Source organism: Chinchilla lanigera, unplaced genomic scaffold (assembly GCF_000276665.1).
Source record: "Chinchilla lanigera isolate Chin_1 unplaced genomic scaffold, ChiLan1.0 scaffold00053, whole genome shotgun sequence".
In the NCBI taxonomy this organism is placed as follows: Eukaryota; Metazoa; Chordata; class Mammalia; order Rodentia; family Chinchillidae; genus Chinchilla; species Chinchilla lanigera.
This window is the reverse complement of record NW_004955454.1, coordinates 13,250,900-13,264,748: the sequence shown is the minus strand read 5'-3', so window position 1 is coordinate 13,264,748 and position 13,849 is coordinate 13,250,900.

Genomic DNA, 13,849 nt, shown 5'->3' with positions numbered 1-13,849 from the left:
ACGGGCAGGCGGTGGTGAGATGGGACCCAGGAGTATCACACGGTATCGGCACCACGTAGCTTCACTCGATGCAGTGCAGCGAGGATGAGCCCCAGTGCTGGAGAAAACGCTGCATCAAGCCCCGGACAATGCGGAGTCCCTGATATCTAGCGGATACCGTGTTACAGCTTGGATCAAAGATGCCCCCAAAAGGCATATATGTTCAGAGGCGGAGCTTTGGGAGAGAATAAAATCATGGGGCAGTGAGTTTATCAGTGGATTCATCAGCTCTCAGATGAAGGTGCTGTGAGGAGGTGGAGGCCTGGGTGGAGGGAGTACGTCACTGGGGCATGGCGTCCTGTCCCTGCCTGTCTCCTTTCTCTCTCTCGGCTCCCTCGCTCTGACCAGTTGAGTAGTTGTGCCCCCCCAACCCCCTCCACCATGATGTTTCTGCCTTGCATCCAGCTGACCATGAAGTGAAACATCAGCAACCGTGAGCCTAAATAACTCCTTCCTCTGAGCTGTGTATGTCAGGTATTTTTTCCCCCAGCAACAGAAATATACAGGAAGACCAATACACATTTTAATGGCTGTGTTTGGAAAAACAATGTATTGAACATACTTTCCTTGAACATCATGTTACTATGGAAAATGCACATAAACATGAGTCATGTGATGTAGCATTTCATCCTTTTGCCCCTCTAGACATAAGTCAGTTCAAAGATCAGCAACACAAGCTCTTTTCTCGGTGAAAAACACTCGAAGTGCTCATTGGTCTAGAGAATGATTATATTTGTAATCTTTCCTACATTCACTGGTGGAGAAATGAGTTCTCATGGTGCATCAGGACAGACAGAACTGCAAAAAGCTCAGCTAATTACTGAACAGAGAAGACCACGAACATGTGCAGCTAATGCCACGTAAGACCTGACTGTGCTCAATCTTGTGCATATTTCATTTTTATCTCTGGTTTCGACATCTAAGTAAATCCAGAGCTCACAGGGTATCACGTATTATGCATGCTTCAGTATAACCCTAAGATTCTGCACTGAAATTTGATGTGAATGTAAACCCTCTGTAAATCCAGGCTTCTATTAAAGCGCCGGGAGTAAGGTGAAAGCACTGGAGCACTGAGAAGCCAGTTTCCTCCTTGGGGCTGGTGTGTTACGAGGAGCAACGCCTCCCAAGTGAAGAAAAAACTAAGCAAGTCCCCTCTGCGTTCTCTAACTGCCATACATGCACACATTTCTAGGTACACTCGGAGTACCCTCATGCAAGGATAAGGGGCTGGTAACATCTGAGATTCTCAGATACAGTACTGCAGGGGATGCGGTTTCCTCACCTGGAACATTCTCCAAATCATCATCATCATCATCATCATCATCATCATCATCATCATTCCCATTCTTCAGATAGCAGGAAAGCTACTGCAAGGAACAGGCAGGGTAGGCGCTCCTGCAGTGCAAAGGGAGTATGTGGGATCCAACCACAAAGGCTTCAAGGAAGTCTTTCAGCCCTGCTGAGGGTCAGCACTCCCAAGGGCCAGCCTGGAGTGGACGCCATCAAGGTCTCTGCAGTGTGTGTCTAGATGTACCTTGGACCTGTGAGCCCCTCTAAATATTGAACTGATCTATCCAGCTCTAAAAATAAAGTTACATGCATAAATAAAGGGGGCTAATCATGAGACTGTGCGTCTGACATGGGCAAGAGACAGCCAGCAAATCTTGCTACACTGCTGAACTCGCATCCATTGGAGCCCTTAGTAGAGAAGCCCTTCATATTACATCTAGCATCCAGTTTGCAAGAATTTGGGGAAGAAAGAAATTAGCACCCCAAGGAAGCAGCAGGCAGGCTGAGGATGTGGGCCAATCCCTGGGGCTCGGAGGAGGCGCTCCAGTTTCTTTATAAGTTGGGAGTGTGAAAGAAGATGGGCGCTGAGGGGGAGATTATTAATAAAGAGGGTAACGAGAGAGACTGTGATATGGTTAGGTGCTGGGTACCACTAATTCAGAACTTAAATGTTGGGGGTGTGGCAAAGGTATTGTAGTTGTTATATGGATACTATGTTTTAAGATGCATTGTAAAGTTACGATGTTTCATAAAACTTTTTTTTTTTTTTTTGTCTTTTTGAGACAGCATCTCAGCTATGCAGTTCAGGCTGGCCTTGAGCTCACTTTGTAGCCCAGGCTGGTCTGGAACTCCCAGAGATCCTCCTGCCTCAGCCTCCTGAGTGCTGGGATGACAGGCGTGCACCACCACGCCCTGCAGTGCTGGCATTCCAGATGTGCACCCCCACACCCGACTCACATTTATTTTTACCTTCACTGTCTTTAAGTGTCTTCCGTAATGACACTTCCATTACTACCACCCGAAGTCCCAGCTGGGACAAAGGGAACTCATGGACAAAGCACCCCACCACAAGGGTAACAGCCCATCTTGGGTGACAACTCGCTGGGATGAAGGGGTGCCGAGGAGGTGAGGAAAGCACTTCGGGGCGAGTCTGGGTCTCTGAGGCTGCCCCCAGAGGCGGGGCATGTGCAACAGTAACCTGAACGGGGAGACCCAAGAAGGCCCGAGCGGGCAGCGCCACCCACCAAGTGACCCACCACGTGGGCGGGGCAAGAGGAAGAAGGCGGAAACCCGCGGCACAGCTCCGCTCTCCCTGCGCCCTGGGGTCAGCAGGTCTCTCTACAGCCTCCTCGCCACGGTGCTTCCGCCACACCACAGCCCAGAGGCCATGCAGCCACGTGACCCTGGACTAAAACCTCCGACACGTGGGCCAGAGGAAACCCCTCCTTCTTTAAGTAGTTCTTCTCAGGTATGGGCACAGTGACAGCAAGCCGGCGGGAAGTGAGGGTGGAGCATCGCTCTGTCGGGCTCCCTTAACCTCATCCGTCCGTCCCGCACGCACACCGCACGGACACTGGACGTGGATGGATAGATTCTCACTGAAGAACTTCTCTACAATCACAAAGCCGGGCTGCAGAAGGAGTTACTGCACAGGCAAATTAAGGCTCATAAAAACGTACGAAAAGTGTGTTCATAAATAACTCACTAGCTGCCCACACTCCTTGTAGGGGGCAAACACTCCCTCTACATTTCCTTTCTTACAGAATCTACCTTCCCCGTAGAAAATTTCCAACGCTCCTTTGTGGCTAGCAGTGTTGCCTTCTCAAACTCTGCCTCGTGTCCACCGTTAGAATGCTTCACGCTGAGACGATGACCCTGCTATCAATGACACACAGTGCTGGGGATTCAGCTCAGCGGCACGACGCCTGCCTGGCAAGCGCGAGGTCGTGAGTTCGATTCCCGGTACCGGGAAAAACAAAACAAAACATAACAGATGACACACAGGGCTCCCACCCTGTTTAAGACTTGCAGGTTCAGTTTGATTCTCTGGAAGTTATGTGGGCTCTCTTCTGTACAAAAACTCTGTGCAATTATTTCCGTCCTCATTAGCACTTCGGGGCTTGTTAATTGCCACTCAGTGTTCCGGGTAACATGAAAGTACGGACGGTTTAAGCAGCGGATCCTCAAAGGACTCTTACGTTAGGCTCTCTGATTTAATTTCTTACAGGAGAGTGTCTTTAATTGGGGTTTTGGTCTTTCCAAATTTTGTTTTGTTTTGTTTTTGAGACTGGACCATTTCTATAAGAAAAGAAGTGTTGCTGGTTGGATTGCGTATTTACCTTCTTGTGTTTCCTTTTTATCTTTAATTGGCCTAAGTTTGCAGTGCACAATGGTCCCATTCACGGTAGGGAGCCGGCACACACACATCGGGATTCCTGCTTTCATCCCCTTCACTTCCCGCCCCTTCTTGTCCCTTCCAGCTCTTGGTCCCCTTCCCACTTGCACAAGCTCTCTTTTCATTTGTCTCTTCAATTATTTTTTTCCTAACTTCCTTCCCTCCCCTCCCTTGCTCTCCTGTTTCCCCATCCATTTGAAAAAGACCTCCCTACTTCCTATTTGTATATCTTCTATTTCTCTTTTTCTTTGCTTTAGTTTCTCATCTAAGAGAAACCATGCGGTAGTTAAGATTGCACGTCTGGCTTATTTCACTTAACGTTATGGTCTCCAGGTGCACCCACTTACTTACAAATGACTCAAGTTTATCTTCTGGCACAGTGCCACCCCACTGTGTAGAGATGCCCATTTTCCTTATCCATTATCTACTGATGGGCGTATAGGGTGTTTCCAAGGTTTAGCGATTATAAATTGTGCTGCTGTGAACATGGGTAGGCGTGTATCCCTGTGATAGGACAACTTTAACTCTTAGGGGAAGATATCTGGAAGAGGAATAGCTGGGTCAAATGGGATTTCTATTTTTAATTTTTTGAGGAATCTCCACACTGCTTTGCATAGTGGTCATACTAGTTTACATCCCATGAACAAGGCAGAAGAGTTCTTTTTTTCCCCATATCCTCACCAGCATTTGTTATTCTTTAATTTTTTGAAGATTGCCTTTTCTTTTTTTTCTTTTCTTTTCTTTTTGATGATGGCCATCCTTTCTGGAGTAAGAGCACAGGGCATGTTGTTTTTATTATTACTTTTTTTTTTTTTTTTTTGGTTTTTCTCCGGTACTGGGAACCAAACTCACGACCTTGCGCAGGCCAGGCAGGGGCTTTTGCTGCTGAGCTAAATCCCCAGCCCCAGGGCATGTTGTTTTAATTTGCATTTCTGTAATGGCTAGCAATGTTGAACATTTTTTCATGTGTTTATTGGCCATTTGTTATGGCTTGTGTCTAGATGTCCCCCCAAAGCCTCACGTTGTCATAGCTGGGGCTTTTCAGAGGTGGCTGGATCTAGAGTGTGTCATGCGGGGATTGATTCATGGTGCAGTGCTAGGACGAGGGGTGTGAGTGCCACTTGCCCGGGCTACCTTGCCCTAAGGCAGCTACCCTGGTTATAATATAAGGGACAGAAAAAGACCTGTTGCTTGTTGCTCGTTTGCTTTTGCTGTGTTCTGCCCACACGAACTTCTTCTCCTTTGCAATGCCCCTCTCCAAGCCATCCCACCTGGGAGCCAGCTGACTACGGACTGAAACCGCTGCGGACTGTGACCCAAATACACCTCTCCTCCTTTAACTCTGGGTGTCAGGTATTTTGTCTTGGCAACGAGAAAAGTAACTAAGGCACCCGTTGTATTTCTATGTCCTAAAGGAACTTAGTAATATTCTATCTGTGTATTTATGATGCAGATCAGAGGTAGGAAATTTTTACCGAGGACAGGAGAGTGAATTGGTAGGCCATCAGGGCCTTTTGTGTTCTCTGTGGCAGCTACTCAACTCTGCCTCTACTATGCAAATCAGCCATAGATATAATAGATACATTTGTGTGTGCAGTTGGATTTCAATAACACGGACGGTGAGATCTGGATTTTGTAAAATTTCATGTGTCACAGAAACATTATTCTTCCCTTGATTTTTTCACCCAACAGTTTAAAAACCATCCTTAGTATTCAGATCATACAGAAACAGCAGGCTGTACTGGGCTCTTGTGTCTGAAAAAACATACAGAAACTCTCAAAAGATTGTTTACAGGTAACTGAGAAAAAGAAATGCAGGTTCTAAGCAGCAGTATCCACTGACACGCTCAGCGCCTCCCTACCACGACCTTGGTGAACCACTGCGTCGCAAGCTGCCCATTGTGAATGGCCGCAGGAGGTCACACTTCTGCCCCAAGTCCAGGACATTTCTTTGCCTTCTGGGGAAGCAGATCCAGCCGCCTCCTCGATGTCTCCGGTGGACACTCCAGACTCCCGAGTCTCCCTGTCCACACCCTCTGCTCTTCCTCCTGTCTTCTCCACTGTCACACATCGAGTCGCCGGCCACTCACCTCCACAGTTACCTTCGCTCCTATCGTCCTGGCCACCTGGCTGGCTGCCTCTGCGGAAGTCATGTCAGATCTACACTGCCCTTGTGCTGCTTCCTCCCAAGGCCAGGCGGGCCCTGCCTTTGCCTGGCCTAGTCCAGTAAGCTCCTGACTCACTCTCTCCTCTCCGCTCCCCACAGCGTTCCCGCTCCTGTGGTGGAGGGGAGCGGTGATCACAGGCAGCTCAATGGTACGGATGTGGTTTGTTCCTCAGCGCTCAGGTGTCTGCTGCCTTCTCCCTGGCTGTCAGCACTGCGAAGTGACAGGCCCTTTAAGAGGCGGGAATTGGTGGGAAGCGCTTCCGTTAACTGGGGGTGTGTTCCCGGAAGGGGTGGTGGGACCGTCTCTGTGCTGCTTCTTGTTTCAAGATGAGATCTATTTCACAAGCAGGGGTCCCCACCATGATATGTTGTACCCAAGAAAGCCCTCACCAGATCTGAGCTGATTTTAGCACCATGTCCTTGAGCCTCCAAAATTGAGCAAAATAAACCTTTTCTCTTTATAAAATTATTCTGCCTTGGGTATTTCATTACAGTAATACAAAATGGGCTAATGCCAGAACACACAGCCTGCAAAACCTACCATATTTACCATTTTAAAAGAGAGCCTGGATTATGTTTTAAAACAGATCCTCTCCTGCAACCTTCAGTGTCAATAAATCTGCTCTCTCTGCTGATAATTTCTGCACAATTCCTCTCATGTCTACATGAGCAAATGTTTCATACCTTATAATTTTTGAAACGTTTCTGTGGAAATCCCGAGATACTATTTTTGTTTTCAATCAATGGACAAAATTAGACACACAGATGCACCTGAGATTCCAGCCACCCTCCAAACAGACTTGAACCTGGCTCTTCTGGCCTGAGGTTGGGGGTTATCTTGCCCACAGAACTCTGCTCTTCACCCCGCAGCTGTGCACAAGCCACAGTCAGATAAACTGAGCTATTTCTGGACGCCCATCACCAAGTGCCTCTGGAGGCCCTTTGCAGCAGGTCTTCTGCGAGTTAGGACAGGCGAATAGAAACTCCGGGGCATTAGCCTATCCCACACTGCCTCAGCGTTTCCTAGGTGCTCTCCGCAGGCTGAGCTGATGGAACGTTTGATTCTGATGTGCCCAGGGAAAGTGTGAGAGAAGCTCTGCTCCTCAAGGTTTTGGTTTTCAGTCATTTTCACCAAAGTATCCACTGAATTTAGACCTCCACAGCCCTGGCTGCTGACGTGTCAACTAGGCAGACACAAATGAATAAAAGAAGATCTAAACTTGAAGAAATTTTCAGTAATGGACATGTTTAGTGGCTATGCAGTTTGGACTTGTTGTAGGGGACCATAATAATTTGTAACTTTTTTGGTGAGATAATATAAAGGGGTTTAATATAGAGACCCAGGAGGAAGGCCTGGCTACTAAGGTACAGGTAAAAAGGCTCAGAGAGAATTTCTTCCAATTAAAAAAAAAAACTACATGTAGCCTCTTGATTTTCAGGACGGATTTCATATGTTTAAGCAAGTATATTCTCTGTCTACCTTGGGATATATAGCTCTCATGATTTTGAAAACTAGCTGATAAGGGAAAAGAAATCTTTTAATTTTTTCAACATTTCCAAGATGGTGTTTTCATTTTATTTGATTTTGCACAATTTTGCCTTTTTTATACTTAACCTTCATTCATCTTTTAACCCAGATGTATTTGCATGGTTGAATTATAATGTTCTGGTGCTTTTACTAATACTTGGTTTTTCCAAAAGAATACTGTTGTGGTTTGTGTCTGGGTGTCCCCCCAAATCCTCATGCAGTCATGGGAGGGCTTTTAGAGTTTTGATTGGTTGGGTGTGAGTGCTACACCTGCCCTGGGGCGGATAGTCTGCACATGTAAGGGAAAGAGCCTTGCTCTTCCCGCTGCTCCTCCATTTTACTCTTGTTGCTTTACTGTGTTCGGCTGCCATGAACATTTGCCCTCTGCCATGTGTCGCTCTGCCTCGGAGCCAACCGAGTATGGACTGAAACCCACACAGACTGTGAGCTAAATAAACCTTCCCTTCCTTAATTTTGGGTGTCAGGTATTTTGTCTCAGCAATGAGAGAAAAGTAACCAAGACAAACACCACAGCCTAACAAGCTATTCAAAGGGCCAGAAGTGACTTACTATATAGCAAAAGCTTAGTTCTAAAAGCCAGACATGCTGTCATATGCCTGTGATCTCAGCTACTTGGTAGGCTGAGGCAGGAGGGTTAAAAGTTTGAGGGCAGTCCGGGCAACCCAGCAAGAGCGTGTCTCAAAATAAAACATAAATTAACTCTAATGAGAATTTAATAAATTCCAGGCTGTCCATAACAGGGCCCCATAAATCTTGTGCCTTGACTTAAACTTGGCTACAAATTGTAAGGAGTTCCGTCCTTCTCACAGCGTGAAGTTTAGGGCAGTGAAGTCGGAGGCCACTGAGTGAAAGAACTGAAAGCTGAGACATGCCCGAGGCCTCGGGACAAACGGGAAGCACCTTTCTGCCGGCTCAGGTTGGGAGAGCTCCGTGCACTGACTGTCCGCAGCACCAAACAAAGCAGAGAGTAAGAGAAAAAGGAAAGAAGTCTAAAGCAGGTATGATCTGAGTTCCAGGAGAGAAAAAGGGAAGGAAAGAGAAACAATCATTAGAAAAGGAGAAGATGGAGTGAAAACTGTTTAAAGCTGATGAAAGATAAACCTGGAGGAGGGAGGAGGGAAGGGGTGTGTTAGGTACCTACATGTACCATGTACGGGGCCCCGCGGGGAACAGCTTCACTATGTACGGCCAACATGGAACAGCGAAAATAAAAGCAAAAAGAACCAAGAAAGAAATACGTAAACCTACAGATACAAGGAACTCAGTAAGCCCCAAAGACAGTAACGAGAAAGAAAACCACACCTGGGCACATTATGTTCACTGCGGTAAGCCAAAAGCAAAAGAGACACTTTAAGCCGGCCAAAGAAGAAAGATATTACCCTCAAAGCAGCCTGGCTTTCAGCAGAACACGCGCTATGGGGTATGCATGAGAACTTCACGACAAGCCCCAGACTCGGAGGAGGCATCTGCAACACACACAGGCATCAACACACAGTTTTGCCTGACAACATGGATTCAGGATAGACGAAGAACTCCTACCCGACACCTTTACCAGCCAGGTCTGGTGGCGCACACCTGTCACGCCAGCCTCTGGAAGACTGCGGTAAGGGATCACAAATCTGAGCCGAGGCTGGGCAATTTAGTGACTTAGCAAAATAAGTAAGTAACTAAAAAAGGAAATAACAAAGAGCCAGGCATCTAGCCCCGCGAGAAAGCCCTGGATTCAATCCCCACAACCACAAGGGGGGCAGGAGCCAATTCCTACAAATAAATAATAATAACAATAATACCTGGTGCTGACCAGTATCATGCAGAAGATTACATCTCACCATCCTCTTGCTTGGTGGTCACTTTGCAATGGACAGGTTAGGCTAGGTGGTTGGGGCTGGCTATTTTCTTCTGCCTTTTGTTTTGTTTTGGGACTGGTCTTGCTATGTAGTTCAGGCTAGCCTTGAACTTGCTTATGTAGGCAAGGCTGGCCTCAAACTCATGGCAATCCTTCTGCATCAGCCTCCTAAGTTCTGGGATTACACGCATGTGGCACCATGCCCATTGGGACTGGCATTTCTGAGAGTCTAAGGCTAACTGTTTTCTGGTTAGGTCTTATTTTCTGGGAAACAGGGGTTGTATAGTTAAGATGTACACACTTACAAATAAACAAGGTAAAAAGCAATTGTGACTCTTACACTAGTACCTAATCACCCCTCCCTGAAACCTAGCACATTTATGTAGAACCTCTAATTCAGTTGTAAAAACAGTCAAATTTATTAAAGAATTTTAATAATCTGAACTTGTCAGGAATTGCAGTAAGTGAGAAAAAATTAACTCTTTATGTAAAGATACTTTGTTGAATACAAAGTATCTACACTTTTCATGGAGCAGGAAATATATGAATTAGTGTCCAGGTTATCACTAGAAACACATTTATAAAAACACAACAAAGGTATATGGTAGAGCCCCTATACAGTATCTTGTTTCCAAGGATAATAACTCCTAGAATTATCAATGACATTTTTACACAAATTAAGAAATCTACTAGTCCCTTAACTCTCATTATATCCCACCACCCTGAGACACAAAAAGTAATTTTCAAAGGTAGGATAAGGAATAGGTTGCACAATTCTCTCCACTGTTTTGTGTTGATTCTAGCCATACAGCCCTAGGAGGGTCAGAAGTGCCCAGGGTCCAGGACTGGGGAGGTAGCTCAGTGGTAGAGCACTGCTTGGCATTTGCAAGTCCCTGGGTTCAAGCTCCAGCACCAAAACAAGCAAACAAACGGTGGGGGTATGGTGGGCATTGTTATCCTTAAAGAAGCAGCAGCACAAACTTGTGTTCCACAGTGTTCTTGAGAATGACTGCTCAGTTAGCCTCAGAGTGACAGGCACACCGAAGACAAACCAGACAGTAGGGCCTCCTCGTCCTCAGGATTGCACTAAGGTGTACGCTGGACATCCACCTCCCCTTCCAGTCAAACTGCGGGGTAACTTTGCGGGAGATGTCTTTGTCTAAAATCCAAACCCTAACAAATATCACAAAGGATTTTACAGTGTAGAGTAAAATCACTCAATAACTAGAAACCAGAAAAGTTAACCGGCTTTAATAGCTTTGGAAGTGATTTCTGTGAAATATCACTGGTAAGCAATTGGGCACACGACTTGGACTTCACAAATGATTCCCCATGCAAACTTAGCTAGAACCTCATCAGCTGGATTAGAGCCAAGGTAATCTGGACCATGGATTGCTAATTACATAACATTACGCTGAGCACACCATGCGACCAAACTTTATTGTGAATGGCTTCCACAAGAGCTCACTCAACTCTACTATGAACTGACTCACCCCCCGCTGCCTGTCTAAACTCCGGAGCGTGCGGCTCCAGGTCACGTTCAGGGAGCATCTCAGACGGTGCCCTCGAGGATGACTCACACCTACTGTACTAAAGGCTAAGCGCTGACTCAGCCTGAGCCCTATTCCTTGCTGACTGACACTGGACTTGTTGAATAGCAGCTCAAATGGTGAGTCACCCGGTGGCGCATGGAGAACCAATCTAAAGATTCGCATTGGGACAGTGATTCACATTCTAATCATATTGGGATTGGACTCGACAAGTGTGACTTCAGAACTCAGTTCTGTCACGGTGGCTTGGAAGGAAGCTAAGAAGTCATCCCCTGCTGGAGACCCTGTATCTCTCTGCTCAAGGACATGTGGTAGCCATCACGTGATGCAGTTCAGGGTAAGACACATAGTTCACACGCTGGAGGGACCCGGTTTGCTTCCTCCAGGATGCGGGCACAGTTCCTAGAAGTACCTTCCCTGGAAAACACACTCTTCCTATAAATACCTTTGCGAGCCCATATGCTCACTCACAAGTCTCTGCCGTGTACTTCCGAAACTGTTCCTGGGAAGGCTGGACCCACACCCCACAATCTGCACAGCGCACGGGAGATGAACGTCTTTGGATTGCCACATGCAGAAGTGAACAGACAGGATTTTAGGAGGTGATATTCAAGGCCCTGGAATCAAACCATTCACTAGGCCACTGCATTCAAATAAGGAAGCTCTGTGTTCTCCTCGTCACTCTTCCTAGCCCACAAAATCTGGAAAAATAAAATCTGTGTAATTTTGAAAGCCTTTCCTACAAGCATTTCTCATGGCAAAGCTAGCAGGAGGGAGGTTTTAAAGAAAGTGAAAAAATGATTTGTACTATAAAACTTCTTCCAGGGGTTAGTAGGATATGGAACCAAACCCATAGCCTAGTGAGCTTTCCATTTTCAAGCCGTGCCTCTAGCTTGATCCGTGACCTCAGCTTACCCGAGGCAAATCATGTGGTCCTGTCTAATTCTGTGAACGGCCATGACAAACCTTTGCCCATAACACATGCTTGCATAGTTTTTCCTTATAGGCACCTTCTGGTCTCCTGCTCACGAAAAGTTCACAAGGCCACTGTACAGAGGAAATCATCAGGGTGGTGTGTAAGAGCCCTGGGCATCGAGGCAGACAGAATTCACTATTATTTTAGACCCTAACAAACCGGCCCCTTAATCTCTCTGAATGTTTCCTTTTCTGCAAATGTAAGAAGTATATTAAGTCATCCAATTGTCACTATTCTGTACTTCTGACAATAAATATTATTATACATGTGTTTACAGTGATCTCGGAGAAGTGAGCCACTCCAGTTCCCAAGAAAAAATTTTGCAGAGTCTCTTGAATAAAATGTATTCAGTACAGTATTTCAGTGGAGATACTGAATTTTTGTAAATATTATGACTTCCCATGCATTTCTCTCCTCCACAGAGCAGCCTCTAGCATATATTTTTGTTCTCTTCATCCCCAACCCAGGGCCTCTGGGGACAGAACTTGGGCCTTGGGCATGTCAGGTAAGCACTGCTCCAGCCCTTTTACATTTGCATTTAAAAAATGTATCTGTTTTGTAAAGTGAACTCTTTTGAAGGTAGGAGAGAATTTCTTTCAAATGCTGCTTGAAACTTGTATGGATCTCCTGAAAGGTCCAGAGATAAAAATGCATTGTGTTTAAATTTAAATATTGATAGAAAACATTTATTGTTTTCCTGATTTTGATGATGGACATCTATTTCTTTGTACATACTATCTGAGGCAGACAACAATACAGGTTTTGTTCCTACTCTTTTTATATTTTGAAGTACACTGCACAAACTTAGCATCCTCACGATAGCTTTTACTTGGTATGTGCCAAGAAGTTATTAGGAGCTCTACTGTACTAATTTATTGAATGCCAGTAGCGACATCATGAAATGGGCATCTCTATTTATCCTAAGGCACAGAAAAGTTAGGTAACTTGCCTAAAGTCACACGGCCAGTTTGGGATTTGAACTGACAGCTAAAGACCCCAGGACTCATCCATTAGACAGTATTGCCTGTCACATGTATTAGCGATACATAAAACAAAATATGCCACTTAATGAACAGAAGATAAATAGGACGAGATCCAACAGAAAACACGTGTAAGCAAAAAGAGAAAATAAACAAAAGTAGTAAAGTGCAAATCGTGGTTGTGCCAAGGAATTTAAAGATAGTGATTGCAGGACAAGTGTCTTCGCCACGCTGGGGAGAAGTCAAACCATTTCCTAAACGTGGATCTTTCTTGGGTCAGTTCCACGGTCTGAAGCCACCGAAGTCCACTGAAGCCAAGCCATGCAGCGGCCGACGACCGACGCTGGAGCTCACTGCTCCCCACACTTGGGGCAATTCGGAGCCCCCCTGGGTGGGTGACTGCCTAGCGGGCTGGAGGGTTCTGCAGGCGACTTCTGGAGAACCTCAGCAGGACCCCCAGTGGGGGTGGACTTGGGGATTCACTTAGAAGGACCGCCCTCTTGCACGCGCAGCGAAGGGAAGACGGCAGCGATTTCCCCTCTAGCGCCCTCCTGCTGCGGGACAGAAACCTTGTGCCCCGGTGCAGAGCTCTCCACCCTGTCCGTGGGGTGGCGCGGGGCAGCACCCGCTGTCTCCCCGGCACGGCCCCGGTCCGCCCCGCGGCAGGTGTCGTTCGCTGACCCAAACCGCTCGGATGCGGGAGACTCTGGGAAGCTCACGACCCAGTGCAGTCCTCGCCCCTTCCTCTCCAAAGCCGGTTCCACAGGTGGGGCGTCGGGCAGGCCGCGGCGCCCTGGGACAACTCCCCCAACGCCCACCACCTTCCGCCCGCTCCTGCAGAGGCAGGAACGCTGCGGAGCACGCAGACCTCGCCCGAGACGCCCACCCCTGTCCCGGCGCGCCGCGCTCTGCGGCGGTCGCGTACCGTACTCCCCCTGCGGGTGGAAGGCGGATCTTCGAGCGCCCCGGTCCCCCAAAGAGACCACGCTCCGCGCAGGGGCGCCCTCCCGCCCCGCCCCGCCAGCCTCCGCGGCGCAGCCCGACAGTGGGAGAGCGG